Source organism: Caretta caretta, chromosome 4, assembly GCF_965140235.1.
Source record: "Caretta caretta isolate rCarCar2 chromosome 4, rCarCar1.hap1, whole genome shotgun sequence".
In the NCBI taxonomy this organism is placed as follows: domain Eukaryota; kingdom Metazoa; phylum Chordata; order Testudines; family Cheloniidae; genus Caretta; species Caretta caretta.
In genome coordinates this window covers 60,659,794-60,675,001 of record NC_134209.1, presented here as the reverse complement: position 1 = coordinate 60,675,001, position 15,208 = coordinate 60,659,794, and the positions used below count along the sequence as shown (strand labels likewise).

General features: G+C 41.9%; 1 long non-coding RNA gene across 1 annotated transcript; it reads left to right on the top strand.

The window, feature by feature from the left end:
• Positions 1 to 5,408: 5,408 nt before the first annotated feature.
• Positions 5,409 to 14,723, top strand: LOC142071866 (uncharacterized). Its single transcript, XR_012668083.1, has 2 exons — positions 5,409 to 5,545; positions 14,072 to 14,723. It is a non-coding gene; the product is annotated as an uncharacterized LOC142071866 (long non-coding RNA).
• The last annotated feature ends 485 nt before the right edge of the window (positions 14,724 to 15,208 follow it).

Sequence of the window (15,208 nt, the reverse complement as noted above, 5' to 3'; positions counted from 1 at the left end):
TTGTCTGATGGCTGCATTTTTGAGTCAATCTTGTGAAAATTTATTAGCACTTTCAAATTCATTGGTGGGAAGTTATTAAAAATAAATTAAAAGAAATCATCTCCCACAATTTTACTGTGGCATCAAAGGATGATCAGTTCCTACCATGATCATTTGTATGAAATCCCACAACAGTGAAAAATCCAGTGATAAATTGACACATGGAAGGAACCAGAATAAAAAGGAATAGTTGCCAAAATTTGTTACTATCTAGCAGTTCTTCAGTGATCTATGTGAAAAGAATTTGTGGTCTCAGTGCTGTCCTACTGGGACACGTCTATGTCATAAAAAAAACTATTTTTGGTTTGTGATGACTTTTCTGCAAATCTCGTTGGTGAGGCCGCATGGAGACTGAACAACTTTCTCAATCCTTACCCACTGGGAGTCAGGATTGATGCACAGCAGTGGTGAAATGTTGAGATGCCTGCATTTCCCCTGACCATGTGGTATCTGTTTGGTAGATAAATATAGGACTTTAATCTTGTCTTCGGGATTATCGATTTGACACATTTCAAAGTACGAAATTCACCTGGGACTAAACTCAATATAATTTATGGTATAAGGCACATGAGAAAACAATAATTAAAATTAACCATTGATACCCTATGTTGAAATTAGTGTTTGCCCATTCAATGAAACTAATTATACAAACAATGTTTTAACAGCAAAATGGCGGGAGCAAGGTAAAAGCCACTGAGACCTGTGTATAAAATCCAGAACATATTGTACCATCTATTCTTGTATACCATCGTGTTAATTCTAAAAATGTATGTGCAATTTGGAACTTCAGTGTGGTCAGACTCTACTGAGTTTCAACAATAATTCTTCAACCTCTCTTGTTCAATAAAAACAGCATTTTGTCCTCAATACAAGATAAATGCAAACGAGAAAAATGCTAGGGTTGTGTTTAATCATCTGATTTTATTCTACAACATTGATACAAATCTGGGCTTCTCTCCCTTTGCTTGATTACCTGCTTTGTGTCTTGTTATTGCAGGCAACCTCAGTATAGTGTCTGATTTATGTGGTAGATGCTGAAATATTTAACTTTTCTTACCTTTTAAGTCAAACTCTTGAACTTTTAAGGTAACATCCTGGTTCCATTGAAGTCAACACTCCTATTGACATCAATAGGCCAGGATTTTACCCTTCATGAATATCTTTAGGACCCATGATGATATGCAATGGTCCTAGAGATCCAATAAATTCAGCATGACTTATATACCATGGGAATTTACCCAGTACTTTTCGTCTGTCTCTAAATATATAGTACTTTGTGACCATGTTTGCTGTAATATTTGCGAACAACCTTACAAGAGAAGGATGAAGTGTGAGACTTAAGTTTGCAGTTGTTGGTTTATGTCACAACCTAATAGTGGTTCAGTATAAAAACTGGTCTTGCATGTGTTTTCTGTTCCTTACTTTGTCACTGACTCTTGTAACCTTGGGTAAGACACTTAGGGCCAGATTCCAAACCAGACTGGGCAAGTGATAGAGGAGGGCACAAGAACCCCCTTTCCAGTTGGGCACAATGACAGCACCTGCACTCTCCAGAGCACAGGGACTGCTTTCTCCATATGTCCCCTGGGAAGTGACCCCATAAAATGTATGGGGGGAAGCACAGGAGGGAAAGTGATAGGCTGTACTTTGCCCCCCACCCCACCCCTTTTACTGGCCGGCAAGGGTGATCAAGCACAGTAGGGGAATATACTGTTTTCCTAAAGGAAATTAGCAAGGGACATGCTCACATTGCACATTGAGGAGCTCTGAGAGGAATGCTGGCTGGCTAGTCAGAATTTCTGCAGGGACTCTTCTCATGGTGGTATGATTCTATAACGTGGGGCTCTGTCTAAATAGCACGGTTGAGACATTAATCAGTAGTTTGGTTCAAGGGAAACATAAACATTTTGATGGCAATCACCAAACAAGATTGATTTTTTTAAAAACTAATATTATACTTAAAAAACCCCAAATATAATATTCCCCTTCTCTTTACTCTCACCCCTCCCCTTTTTACATTCTGCCTTTCCTCCTGCTAGTGGAAGGGTTTTCAAATTTTTCCACAGTGTGACCCTCATGGATTATGTCCCTTCCCATTCAAAATGATCTAACATCACTGTGGGAACTATATGGCCATAGAAAAGTAACATAAGGACAACATGGAATGTATTTTTTTTTGCTGTCTTTTAATGCAGTTTAGCAGCTAAAAGGAGGAAGAGGGGTCAGAATCATATGATCATATAGCTCTCCATGGACAACCACCAAGTGGACCGCAGATTACCAATGTTTCACAGCCCACAACATGAGAATCAACTTGAATATCTTGGTTTATCTTTTCTTCTGTTTCTTTCAGTGTCATTTCCCCCTCAATCTAATCTTCCAATATTTAATACTTTTTCAAAAAGTGGACTATCTTTTTCTTTAGAAAACATTAAATACATTTCTCCTTCCTCTTCGAGGAACTTTTCTGTATTGTCATGCCAGATATGAAGTGAGCATCCATACGCTTGCAGACACATTCATTTTATGATATAATTATGTACTGCAAGTTCCTTCCCTAGACATTGTGGTGGCTTCTAGCGGACATATGACCCTGCAATCCTTACTCAGGCAAAACTCCAATTGATGTCAGTAAACTCATTGACCACAGTGAATCAATTGAGCCAAATTGTACTCTCATTGTAAATACAGAGAAAGAAGAAGTACATGAGGGAAGAATTTTGCCAATAGACTTTCATAAATATTAGGGTTTTATTTTCAGAGGTGATGAACAGCTGCTGCTTACATTGACTTCAATAGGGTTTGTTGGTGAAAATCAGACCTTAATGTCATGCTAATGGGAGTTTTACCTGAGTATATAATACAGGATTTGGCATTTATTTAAGGGACAGATTCAGCTCATGTTTAGAGAATCTTACTCCATTGATTTAAATGCAGTATCCACCAAACAAGGTATTACCTGGATTGAAAATGGCAGAATCTGACTGTAAATAAAAGTAAAATCTTACTGTTCTCACCATATGTCTAGATAAGCTATTTAGGGTACTATAGAATCTAGAAGTAGAGACTCCAAACAGAGTATTATATAATATATCTCTACCACAAGAATTCTGTTCCTTCTGTGAATACTTTCACTGTTGTATTTAAAATGGTTGGTACAGAATATTTTTACATTTAAAAAACAAACAAACCTTGACATTTTTAATGAAAGAATGAAATGGAAAAAGCAACCTCTACAAACTCAGTGGCACTAATCTATGTGCAAAATTTATTTTGAAAACTAATAGGTAGTTTGGAGAGTTTAGAGCTATTCTCAGATTACAATAAAACTCAGATCAGACTAGAGGAAAGTTCAAATGTTATTGTTCGACTTTCTTTCAACTTTTTCTCATAAAATAAATTTGAAACTGCAGATTTTCAGAAGAAAAGCTTCCAAGCCGCCAGCCATTCTGAGCTGTATGAGATAAAATGGACGTGGGAGGACAAGCCTTTTCAGTAGTGGGCACAGGCCATGTAAACAGATGTGGTTGCAATGAATGGGAAAGACTGAATAGCTGCATTGTTGCTTGCTTTCTGATCACACTGCACAAGGTCTCCTCAACACAAGTCATGCTGACAGATGAAGGCTTAAAGCCTGGCTGCTATAGCTCAGACAACCAAACAGTATTTAAGTATTAAGTGCATGAGATATGGTTAACAGTAGACTTTACCACTCCAGAGCCACTTACAGAGGCATTGCTTGATGGCAAAAAAGAGCAGCACTTACAAAACTTGCTACTGTGGGTAATGAAGTGCATTTAAAAGGGAACTGGTGTATAATATCAGGATAAATCTTTCTAATATAATTGTTACTCCTTTCGAAGAATGTGAGGCTTTTGTTATAGCAAATTCTTTTTTGGATTGTGTGTGTATTATAAAGGAGCTATACATAGTGGGTTTAAACAGAGTTATGAAATTAATCTATTGCAATATTCTTACATTAAGGGCATCCTTAAGAGACAGATTTGTCGTGAGGGATTGCTGTGTTCAAGGTTTCAGACTTTAAACTTTAAATTAACGTATTTTGTAAAGTTACATATGCCACATACCTAATGAAATCTGCCAGACCGAGCTGCATGGATTAGATTCCACTGTTTTGTTACAACTTCATCTTGAAACTATCATGCCACTGCTGAGGTACTGTACACATGTTCATTGATTTATTTCATAGGGAACGGTTATTGTTGAGCACTTGTAAAAGGTCACAGATACCAGCATTTGGAAGTTTGCCCAGGTTCTTTTAAATAACCCCAGGGACACAGGGTTTTGTGATTTCTGAAGCCTTTTTTGGGAAGAGATAGGAATAGTGCTGCAGTTTCAGTTTAACAGTTTACAGTATTTTCATTTTCATTGAAAGAAAGGCAGTAACATTTTCTCTGGGCTAAAATCAAATGAAATAGTTCTTCATAAATATATATTGCCAAATTCTTCTGCACAGCAGCATTCTTATTTTCCTCGTGTAGTGAAACAAATGCATCTTTAAGAAGTCTAGAGTTTGCAGCTGGGGCTGTTCTTCTAACATTATTTTCACTTTTCCAGTAAAGATGATGAATCTGTTTTATAGCATTTTTCTGCTGAATGAAACACACATAAATAGATATATGAGGCGGGGAGGGAGGGAAGTGTATGCCCTGTACATGCTAATCTGTGCTTCTACTATTATTTAAAAATAGAGTACAGTTCTTATATATGTAATGTTTCTCTGTGACACCCACTATATTAAGCCTATTTAATTTTCCATCCTCAAGATCTTTTCCTCTATTTTGCCAAACTGGTTACTTGGGCAAGTCAGTGTTAAAATAAAGACCATGGAAAGGGGCATCTTTTAAGCACTTTGGTTGCAGATTTATCTTGAAGATGTTTGCTTTTGCTTGCATAGTTCTTCTCCAAATATATATACATAGGCAATGCTTAATGCAGTGGGAGAAAAGAGCTGAGAATGTGCAATACCCTCTTTCAGGGTGGTATTTGCTTATTTATTCCTAGGTATGCTAGTAAAGCCTATGAATTTTTTTTTAGTGATAAGATTCTGTCTTGGAACAACTTACAGTGAATAAATAAGGTGGCCTAATTTAATTTTTTGTTTTGCTGCACACTATGACTTTGCCTTAATAGAGCTAATAGGAATTTGGCACAAAACCAAAGCAGGGAGGGAGAGGGAGATGAGCTGCAGAGAGAACTGCTGCCTTTCTTTACTCTAAAGTGATGTCAGGTCTATCAGCCTTCTCTTTAGTCCCCCCTGACAGGGCTCCAGGCATTTCTCTATACATGAATGTGTCTCATGCATTCATGAGCCTCTTTGACACCACAGCCTCTTTTGTTAAGAGCTAGATCACTGCTCTACCCTTCTCTCAGCTGCCATATGGTGCAGTGGAAACAGGCTTACAAAGAGAGGGTGAGACAGAGAGAAGAAAGAAGTCAGACTACAGCAGATGAAATTGATTTATTTTCAGAGCTAAAGGGGCAAGTGAGTAAGACGAGGGGGGGTGGGGGGGACAGAGGGAAGGGGGATGTCTTGGAATATAAAATCTTTCCACAGAGCAGGCAGCCAGGCTGTTCATATGACAGCCGTGCTGTGCTTGTTCTCCAAACACAGTACTTGAAAATAAGCATACACATTTTTGTTATCTTAATAATGCTATCTGGAAATGACTTGTAGCCCCAGTGGCTTGACAGTGGACTCTGGCGACTTCATTTCATTCTGTAATTTTTTTTAAAAAAGAACAAAATGTATGTGGTTGCCATATGTGTATAATTGTCAAGTATCCATCTGATAACTTTAGGAATTTACAGGAAATATCTGTCTCTAACATTAATTGTAAAGGGATACGCCAGTAGAAACGTCAGAGTCTGTCCTCAGTTACACCAGTGTAAATCCACTAAAGTCTGCCGAGTTACTTTAGATTTACACAGGTGTAAGTGAGAGAAAATTTGGTCCGAAATATTGTAAACCAACAAATGTCTTTCTCAATGGTACTAAGAACACCTGATTAAAACTGAACATTTTAAAAAGCTAATTTACTTCTCAGTATTTCAGCTCTTTGTTCCTTTTTGCACTTCATTCAGGTTGGACAATGGAAAATAAATGAAAATAAAAAGTTAGCTTCACTTTTGCCTGCAATCAATTTTACTTTCAGGCTTTCAGAGCTACAAACAATGCAGGGGAATACATATTTGTTTAAAAGCCAATACAGTTCCTGGGGAATTAATTTTGGACTAAGTTAAACTTTAAACTTGGTTCACCTGTGACAATGTAGGTCAGTAACAGTTGATGCTGATTGTGGTTTAGCAGCAGGTGTAGAGAAGGAGAAACTGTTCAGCACTATTGTGGAAAACATATTATTAGTGCTGATTGAAAAGTGGAATTTCTGTCCCGTGGGAAATTCTTATATTTGGAAATTTGTTTTCATCCTGAATTGAGACAAAGTGTCAAAATATCATTTTTTTTCATGGGAAGGAATGTTAAAAAAATCTATTTGGAAACAATTAAATGTTTTGTTTCAGCTCGTCTTGATGGTAACCTGTGTCCCTCTGACCTAATATGGTGTCACATGGGAATTGTAGTTCAGGTATTTCAAGCCCTCATTGTTCTCTGTGACCTGGGTCCTCTGGCTGGGCTACATCTCCCATAACACACCATGGTCGTGTGACTCCCATAAGCCACTGCTCTGGTTCTACCAGATTGTTGTGGTGTTTTGCTTCAGGTCAGGTCCCTGTTGGGGACAAACATTGGAAAAGTCAACAAAATCTAAAGTTTTCCTTTTTGATGAAAAATTCCTGACCTAGCTCTAATTACTGTGCACTGTAAATGGCCTCCTGTGTGCAGCCTATAACAGCATGGGTAAACCCTGCAGACTTTAACCACTCTTTCTGAAATGGCGCTGAACACAGTCTGTAGTTTTAACATGGAAGTGATTCTTCTCCTTTAAGTTTAAGGACAAGCATGGTGGGCTTAAAGGAGAGGGGAGAAACGGACAGTAATTTTAAGAAAAAAATGAAATATAACCACTGCAGCTGCTACTAGGGAAGGAGAGGGACCTGGAATTTGGTACTGGTCTTGGGGACTAGAGGGCTGTATCACACCCAGTTATCTGAGGTAGGATCAGGTCTTCAGCCCTGCTTGCAGCTACATTTCTGAGCTATCAGCTGGTACTGTTGATAGCAGGGAACGGAGCCCCCTTTCCCTGCTCCTTGCACAGTGTGGTCTGGGTGCTTTGTAGCCAACATGCAGCAGCCCCAGACTGGGAGGTCACCTTTAGTATTTGGCCTGCACAGTAAAGCCACAGTTTCACATTGGACCATGTAGCTCCAATGAGCTCTGTATCACACTGTGCAATGAAACAGGATGTGCCCCTAACTTCTTCCAATAGCCAGAGCAGACTAAGCAATGCCAGTCTTGTTTCTTTTGGCTCAGTTTCAGAAAGACTTTTGAACAAGAGGCAGCAAAGCTTGTTTTAAATCAGTGATTGTGTTACACATAATCCTCATGGAAAGCATGTGCATGGGATCATGTTTCCCCATTTATGCACGTGTCAGCCCTTAAGAAAAATAGAATGAGATGAATAAAACCACATCAGCTCAGCTAATTTGAGATTTTTCCATTGAGTCATTCAAGTTTTGTATCTTAAATTATCTGTATAGTCACATCTAATCTTTTTACAAAAACAAAACAAAACAAAAAAACCCACAAAAAGTGTTGTGCATTTCTGGAGGTGGCACCAGAGTTACTGTTTGAAAGCAGATAATTTTCCCCTGACCTATTGTTTTTTAGTTTTCTTTTTTGCCTTTGTCCTGTCTCCCCAAACTAGTGATGAGCCACATTGTAAAATGAAGAGCCATTGCAATTACCAGTCCCTTTACTACTTGATGCTTGTTTCTGACTAGAAGAAAATAACCTTTGGTTAAATTCTGACCCTGAATTACAAATAATTGTTATACATCTGCATTTCTTATGCAGAATTTGCCCTTAGTTAATGGTAATTACAATAAAAAGCCAATACAAGTCTATGGCAAAAGAACAGGAAGTTGGTTAATGTTTCTCTCATTTTTTTAAATATTATTTTCACTCTCTGCTTTTGGGATTTGAGCTGGAAGTGTAAGTACCAAATACTGCACGAAAGTCTGTTCATGTAATATTTTAAAGACACAGGAATGAGGATGTAAAGGAAATTCACTAAGAAAACCTGTTCTCTCAAAAATTCCAGCTCAATTACTAGTCCAACAGATCTTTAATTATGCTTCAGATAAGCATCCAAACACGACTGTGATGTGATTAATTCAATGCTAGTGTCAGCAGAGTTCTTTATTTTTAGATTAACTATTTTAAACTTTTTAAAAAAAATTTAAAACATAGCCATGAGCTTAATCCTGCTGAACACTCTGGCCATGATTCAACAAGGTTTAAAATTAAACATATGTTTTAAGACTTTAGCTCAGTGGTGGGCAACCTAACCCTAACCTGTGCCGCTTCCCACAGCTCCCATTGGTTGGGAACAGCGAACCGAGGCCACTGGGAGCTGCGGGCAGCCATGCAAATGTCAACAAATGGTCTGGCAGCCTGACAGCGGATTACCTTGATGGGCCACATGCAGCCCGCAGGCCACAGGTTGCCCACCACTGCTTTAGTTGGATTGAGGCCAGAGTGCTCAACATAGAATCATAGAATCATAGAATATCAGGGTTGGAAGGGACCCCAGAAGGTCATCTAGTCCAACCCCCTGCTCGAAGCAGACCAATTCCCAGTTAAATCATCCCAGCCAGGGCTTTGTCAAGCCTGACCTTAAAAACCTCTAAGGAAGGAGATTCTACCACCTCCCTAGGTAACGCATTCCAGTGTTTCACCACCCTCTTAGTGAAAAAGTTTTTCCTAATATCCAATCTAAACCTCCCCCACTGCAGCTTGAGACCATTACTCCTCGTTCTGTCATCTGCTACCATTGAGAACAGTCTAGAGCCATCCTTTTTGGAACCCCCTTTCAGGTAGTTGAAAGCAGCTATCAAATCCCCCCTCATTCTTCTCTTCTGCAGGCTAAACAATCCCAGCTCCCTCAGCCTCTCCTCATAACTCATGTGTTCCAGACCCCTAATCATTTTTGTTGCCCTTCGCTGGACTCTCTCCAATTTATCCACATCCTTCTTGAAGTGTGGGGCCCAAAACTGGACACAGTACTCCAGATGAGGCCTCACCAATGTCAAATAGAGGGGAACGATCACGTCCCTTGATCTGCTCGCTATGCCCCTACTTATACATCCCAAAATGCCATTGGCCTTCTTGGCAACAAGGGCACACTGCTGACTCATATCCAGCTTCTCGTCCACTGTCACCCCTAGGTCCTTTTCCGCAGAACTGCTGCCTAGCCATTCGGTCCCTAGTCTGTAGCTGTGCATTGGGTTCTTCCGTCCTAAGTGCAGGACCCTGCACTTATCCTTATTGAACCTCATCAGATTTCTTTTGGCCCAATCCTCCAATTTGTCTAGGTCCTTCTGTATCCTATCCCTCCCCTCCAGCGTATCTACCACTCCTCCCAGTTTAGTATCATCCGCAAATTTGCTGAGAGTGCAATCCACACCATCCTCCAGATCATTTATGAAGATATTGAACAAAACCGGCCCCAGGACCGACCCTTGGGGCACTCCACTTGATACCGGCTGCCAACTAGACATGGAGCCATTGATAACTACCCGTTGAGCCCGACAATCTAGCCAGCTTTCTGCCCACCTTGTAGTGCATTCATCCAGCCCATACTTCCTTAACTTGCTGACAAGAATACTGTGGGAGACTGTGTCAAAAGCTTTGCTAAAGTCAAGAAACAATACATCCACTGCTTTCCCTTCATCCACAGAACCAGTAATCTCATCATAGAAGGCGATTAGATTAGTCAGGCATGACCTTCCCTTGGTGAATCCATGCTGGCTGTTCCTGATCACTTTCCTCTCATGCAAGTGCTTTAGGATTGATTCTTTGAGGACCTGCTCCATGATTTTTCCAGGGACTGAAGTGAGGCTGACTGGCCTGTAGTTCCCAGGATCCTCCTTCTTCCCTTTTTAAAAGATTGGCACTACATTAGCCTTTTTCCAGTCATCCGGGACTTCCCCGGTTCGCCACGACTTTTCAAAGATAATGGCCAATGGCTCTGCAATCACAGCCGCCAGTTCCTTCAGCACTCTCGGATGCAACTCGTCCGGCCCCATGGACTTGTGCACGTCCAGCTTTTCTAAATAGTCCCTAACCACCTCTATCTCCACAGAGGGCTGTCCATCTCTTCCCCATTTTGTGATGCCCAGCATAGCAGTCTGGGAGCTGACCTTGTTAGTGAAAACAGAGGCAAAAAAAAGCATTGAGTTCATTGAGTTCATCCTTGCAGGATGTTGAGTAAACAGTTTGCACAGTATCATATTGATTACAATATACAAACACTAATGTATTGAAATGTTTCAAAAAGGGACAACACAATGTTTTCTACAATCTGATTTTCATGGTGACACAGAATATAATAGGGACAAGAAAACAAATTCCACTTCGTTTCGGGGTCTTCTCTGGGTATTTTGTAATGATTACCCCAATATTATATTTTGGGGACCATCCAGTAAAAGCCACTGGACTCTAGTACAATAAGACTTTCTCAGAGGAGAAGGCAGCTATATTTCCAACCCCCAAAAAGTCAGCTGGAGCAAAAAACTTTCTCACTCTTGATCCAGCCACCTGCCAACTGAAAGTGGAAAAGTTGCTCCCAATAAAGTTTAGTGTGTGGTTGTCTTGGGAATCCCTCCTTGCTAACCTTTCCAAATCAATGGTAATTGTATGTGTCGAGGGAGGTGAGTTTGCTTCACACTTTAAAGGAGGTGGTGGTTGGTGAAGATGTTTTGTATGGTACTGGAAAGGGTAGGCTGTGTTAGCTTCATCAGCCCAGATTCACTGAGCTTGGAGGGGAATTAGACTAATGTTTGTGGTTCCGCGAGACCATTGAATCTATCTTGATTTTCAGAGGATTTCAATTTTTAGGAAATCCTTTTACACAGCTTTGGCAGATACATGCTCAGACATCTTAATTCATGTCCTCATGTAGTTTAGCAATAATATAATACCAACATATGTTACTGCAATAATTTATCCTTCATATTGTTTTGGCAGTGTGTAAAATCCTGAAGACATTATCATATGGGTCTTGTCTTTGTGGCTAAAAGCCCTATTGAGTTCAGTAGGAGTAGGCTTAGGTACATAGCTAATCTGTGACCTTTAGCTAAAACTTCTTTTGTGGAAAGGTGCACTTTTTGAAGTTTGGATTAAATGTTAGTTGTAGTACACCATATAGTAACTAATCTATGAACACGTTTTGTTCAACTGAAATAACTACTAATTAAAATCTAGTGTAGATCATAGGTATAGGCCTGTTTTATATTTTGACCATCCTGTCAGTCTGAGTGTGGCCCAGTACACTATAACTTATGGCAGTGGTTCCCAAACTTGTTCTGCCGCTTATGTAGGGAAAGCCCCATGTGGGCTGGGCCGGTTTGTTTACCTGCCATGTCCGCAGGTTCAGCCGATCGCGGCTCCCAGTGGTTGCAGTTTGCTGTTCCAGGCCAATGGGAGCTGCTGGAAGTGACAGCCAGTATGTCCCTCGGCCGTGCCGCTTCCAGCAGCTCCCATTGGCCTGGAGCAGCTCCCATTGGCATGGAGCAGCGAATCGGCTGAACCTGCATATGTGGCAGGTAAACAAACTGTCCCGGCCTGCCAGGGGCTTTCCCTGCACAAGCGGTGGGACAAGTTTGGGAACTTCTGACTTATGGAAAGGGTGATTCACTGCCATGAAGGGCTGAGTTGTCGCTAATTTATCAGAGAAGCCTTCAAAGGCTGTGACTAGCAATACCTGAACAAAGTCTATTTAAAAAGACATTTGTTGGGAAGAATCAAGTTGGTTTTACAGTACTCTGAAGATTTTATGGCACTGTTTAGGGAGAGTGCCTAATGCTATATGTTGTCGTCATCCTCTGATCTGAATTAAGGTGGCAAGATCTCAGGCAATATCTGTGTATTGTTGAGTAAGCTAAGCAGTCATGTCCTTGGAGACAGACTTGAAGGAATATGTGCCAGAGTCTGACTCTGGTTAATCACATGGTCAATACTAAATGTCTCTTTAGATTTCATACACGGAATTTCCAACAAGAGTATATTGCCAACTTCCATCTTGAAGGAAAGACAGCAGTTTGTTAAACCAAGACTTTAGGAATTTGATTGTACAGAAAAGTCAGTGGAAACTAAGCATCTAAATTAAATCAGCAGGTATAACTTTTAAAAATTAATGTGTGCTACACTGGTTGCCAGAGGATTGCTAGAAAATCAAACCTGTAGCATCCTTTTAGACTTATTTACATATGTATGGCTATTTACAGAGCTTCTGCCCTGAGGGCCTTGTAACTTAAGTTTAGTTACTAAGCCCTGGTCTACACTAGGAATTGAGGTCAAATTTAGCAGCGTTAAATCGATTTAACCCTGCACCCGTCCACACGACGAAGCCCTTTTTTTTTTACTTAAAGGGCTCTTAAAATCAATTTCCTTACTCCACCCCCAACAAGGGGATTAGCACTGAAATTGGCCTTGCCGGGTCGAATTTGGGGTACTGTGGATGCAATTAGATAATATTGGCCTCCGGGAGCTATCCCTGAGCTCCACTGTGACCGCTCTGGACAGCACTCTCAACTCAGCTGCACTGGCCAGGTAGACAGGAAAAGGCCCGTGAACTTTTGAATTTCATTTCCTGTTTGGCCAGCATGGCAAGCTGCAGGTGAGTGCAGAGCTCATCAGCAGAGGTGACCATGATGGAGTCCCAGAATCACAAAAGACCTCCAGCATGGACCAAACGGGAGGTACAGGATCTGATCGCTGTGTGGGGAGAGGAATCTGTGCTATCAGAACTCCATTCCAGTTTTCAAAATGCCAAAACATTTGTCAAAATCTCCCAGGGCATGAAGGACAGAGGCCATAACAGGGACCCGAAGCAGTGGCGCGTGAAACTTAAGGAGCTGAGGCAAGCCTACCAGAAAACCAGAGAGGCAAATGGCCGCTCCGGGTCAGAGCCCCAAACATGCTGCTTCTATGATGAGCTGCATGCCATTTTAGGGGCTTCAGCCATCACTACCCTAACCGTGTTGTTTGACTCCTTCAATGGAGATGGAGGCAACACGGAAGCAGGTTTTGGGGATGAGGAAGATAGCTCACAGCAAGCAAGCGGAGAAGCCGGTTTTTCTGACAGCCAGGAACTGTTTCTCATCCTGGACCTGGAGCCAGTACCCCCCGAACCCACCCAAGGCTGCCTCCTGGACCCGCCAGGTGGAGAAGGGACCTCTGGTGAGTTTACCTTTTTAAATAGTATATGTGGTTTAAAAGCAAGCATGTTTAATGATTAATTTGTCCTGGCATTCGCGGCCAGTACAGCTACTGGAAAAGTCTGTTAATGTGTCTGGGGGTGGAGTAGAAATCCTCCAGGGACATCTCCATAAAGCTCTCCTGGATGTACTCCCAAAGCCTTTGCAAAAGGAGCCTTATTCTGTCCACCATGGTAGGACACTTTACCACTCCAGGCCAGTAGCACGTAGTCGGGAATTATTGTAAAACAAAGCATTGCAGTGTATGTTTGCTGGAGTTCAAACAACATCCGTTCTTTATCTTTCTGTGTTATCCTCAGGAGAGTGATATCATTCATGGTCACCTGGTTGAAATAGGGTGCTTTTCTTCAGGGGACATTCAGAGGTGCCCGTTCCTGCTGGGCTGTTTGCCTGTGGCTGAACAGAACTGTTCCCCGCTGTTAGCCAAGGGAAGAGGGGAGGAGTGAGGGGCTAGCCACATGGTGGGGGGAGGCAAAATGCGACCTTGTAACGAAAGCACATGTGCTATGTATGTAATGTTAACAGCAAGGTTTACCATGAAAGAGTGTACCCATTGTTCTATAAAATGTGTCTTTTTAAATACCACTGTCCCTTTTTTTTTCTCCACCAGCTGCATGTGATTCAAGGATCACAGGATCTTCCCCTTCCCAGAGGCTAGCGAAGATTAGAAGGTGAAAAGAACGCACTCGCAATGAAATGTTCTCTGAGCTCATGCTGTCCTCCCACACTGACAGAGCACAGACGAATGCGTGGAGGCAGCCAATGTCAGAGTGCAGGAAAGCACAAAATGACTGGGAGGAGAGGTGGCGGGCTGAAGAGAGTAAGTGGTGGGCTGAAGAGAGGGCTGAAGCTGAAAGGTGGCGGCTGCGTGATGAGAGGAGGCAGGATTCAATGCTGAGGCTGCTGGAGGATCAAACTAGTATGCTCCAGCGTATGGTTGAGCTGCAGGAAAGGCAGCAGGAGCACAGACCACCGCTATAGCCATTGTGTAACCAACCGCCCTCCTCCCCAAGTTCCATAGCCTCCTCACCCAGACGCCCAAGAATGCGGTGGGGGGGGCCTCCGGCCACCCAGCCTCTCCACCCCAGGGGATTGCCCAAGCAACAGAAGGCTGGCATTCAATAAGTTTTAAAGATTTAAACTTTTAAAATGCTATGTGGCCTTGTCCTTACCTCCTCCACCACCCCTCCCGGGCTACCTTGGCAGTTATCCCCCTATTTGTGTGATGAATTAATAAAGAATGCATGATTGTGAAGCAACAATGACTTCATTGCCTCTGCAAGTGGTGATCAAAGGGAGAAGGGGAGGGTGGTTAGCTTACAGGGAAGTAGAGTGAACCAAGGGGGTGGGGTTCATCAAGGAGAAACAAACAGAACTGTCACACCGTAACCTGGCCAGTCATGAAACTGGTTTTCAAAGCTTCTCTGATGCGCACCGCGCCCTCCTGTACTCTTCTAACCGCCCTGGTGTCTGGCTGCGCGTAACCAGCAGCCAGGTGATTTGCCTCAACCTCCCACCCTGCCATAAACGTCTCCCCCTTGCTCTCACAGATATTGTGGAGTGCACAGCAAGCAGTAATAACAGTGGGAATATTGGTTTCGCTGAAGTCTAACTGAGTCAGTAAACTGCACCAGCGTGCTTTTAAATGTCCAAATGCACATTCTACCACCATTCTACACTTGCTCAGCCTGTAGTTGAACAGCTCCTGACTACTGTCCAGGCTGCCTGTGTATGGCTTCATGAGCCA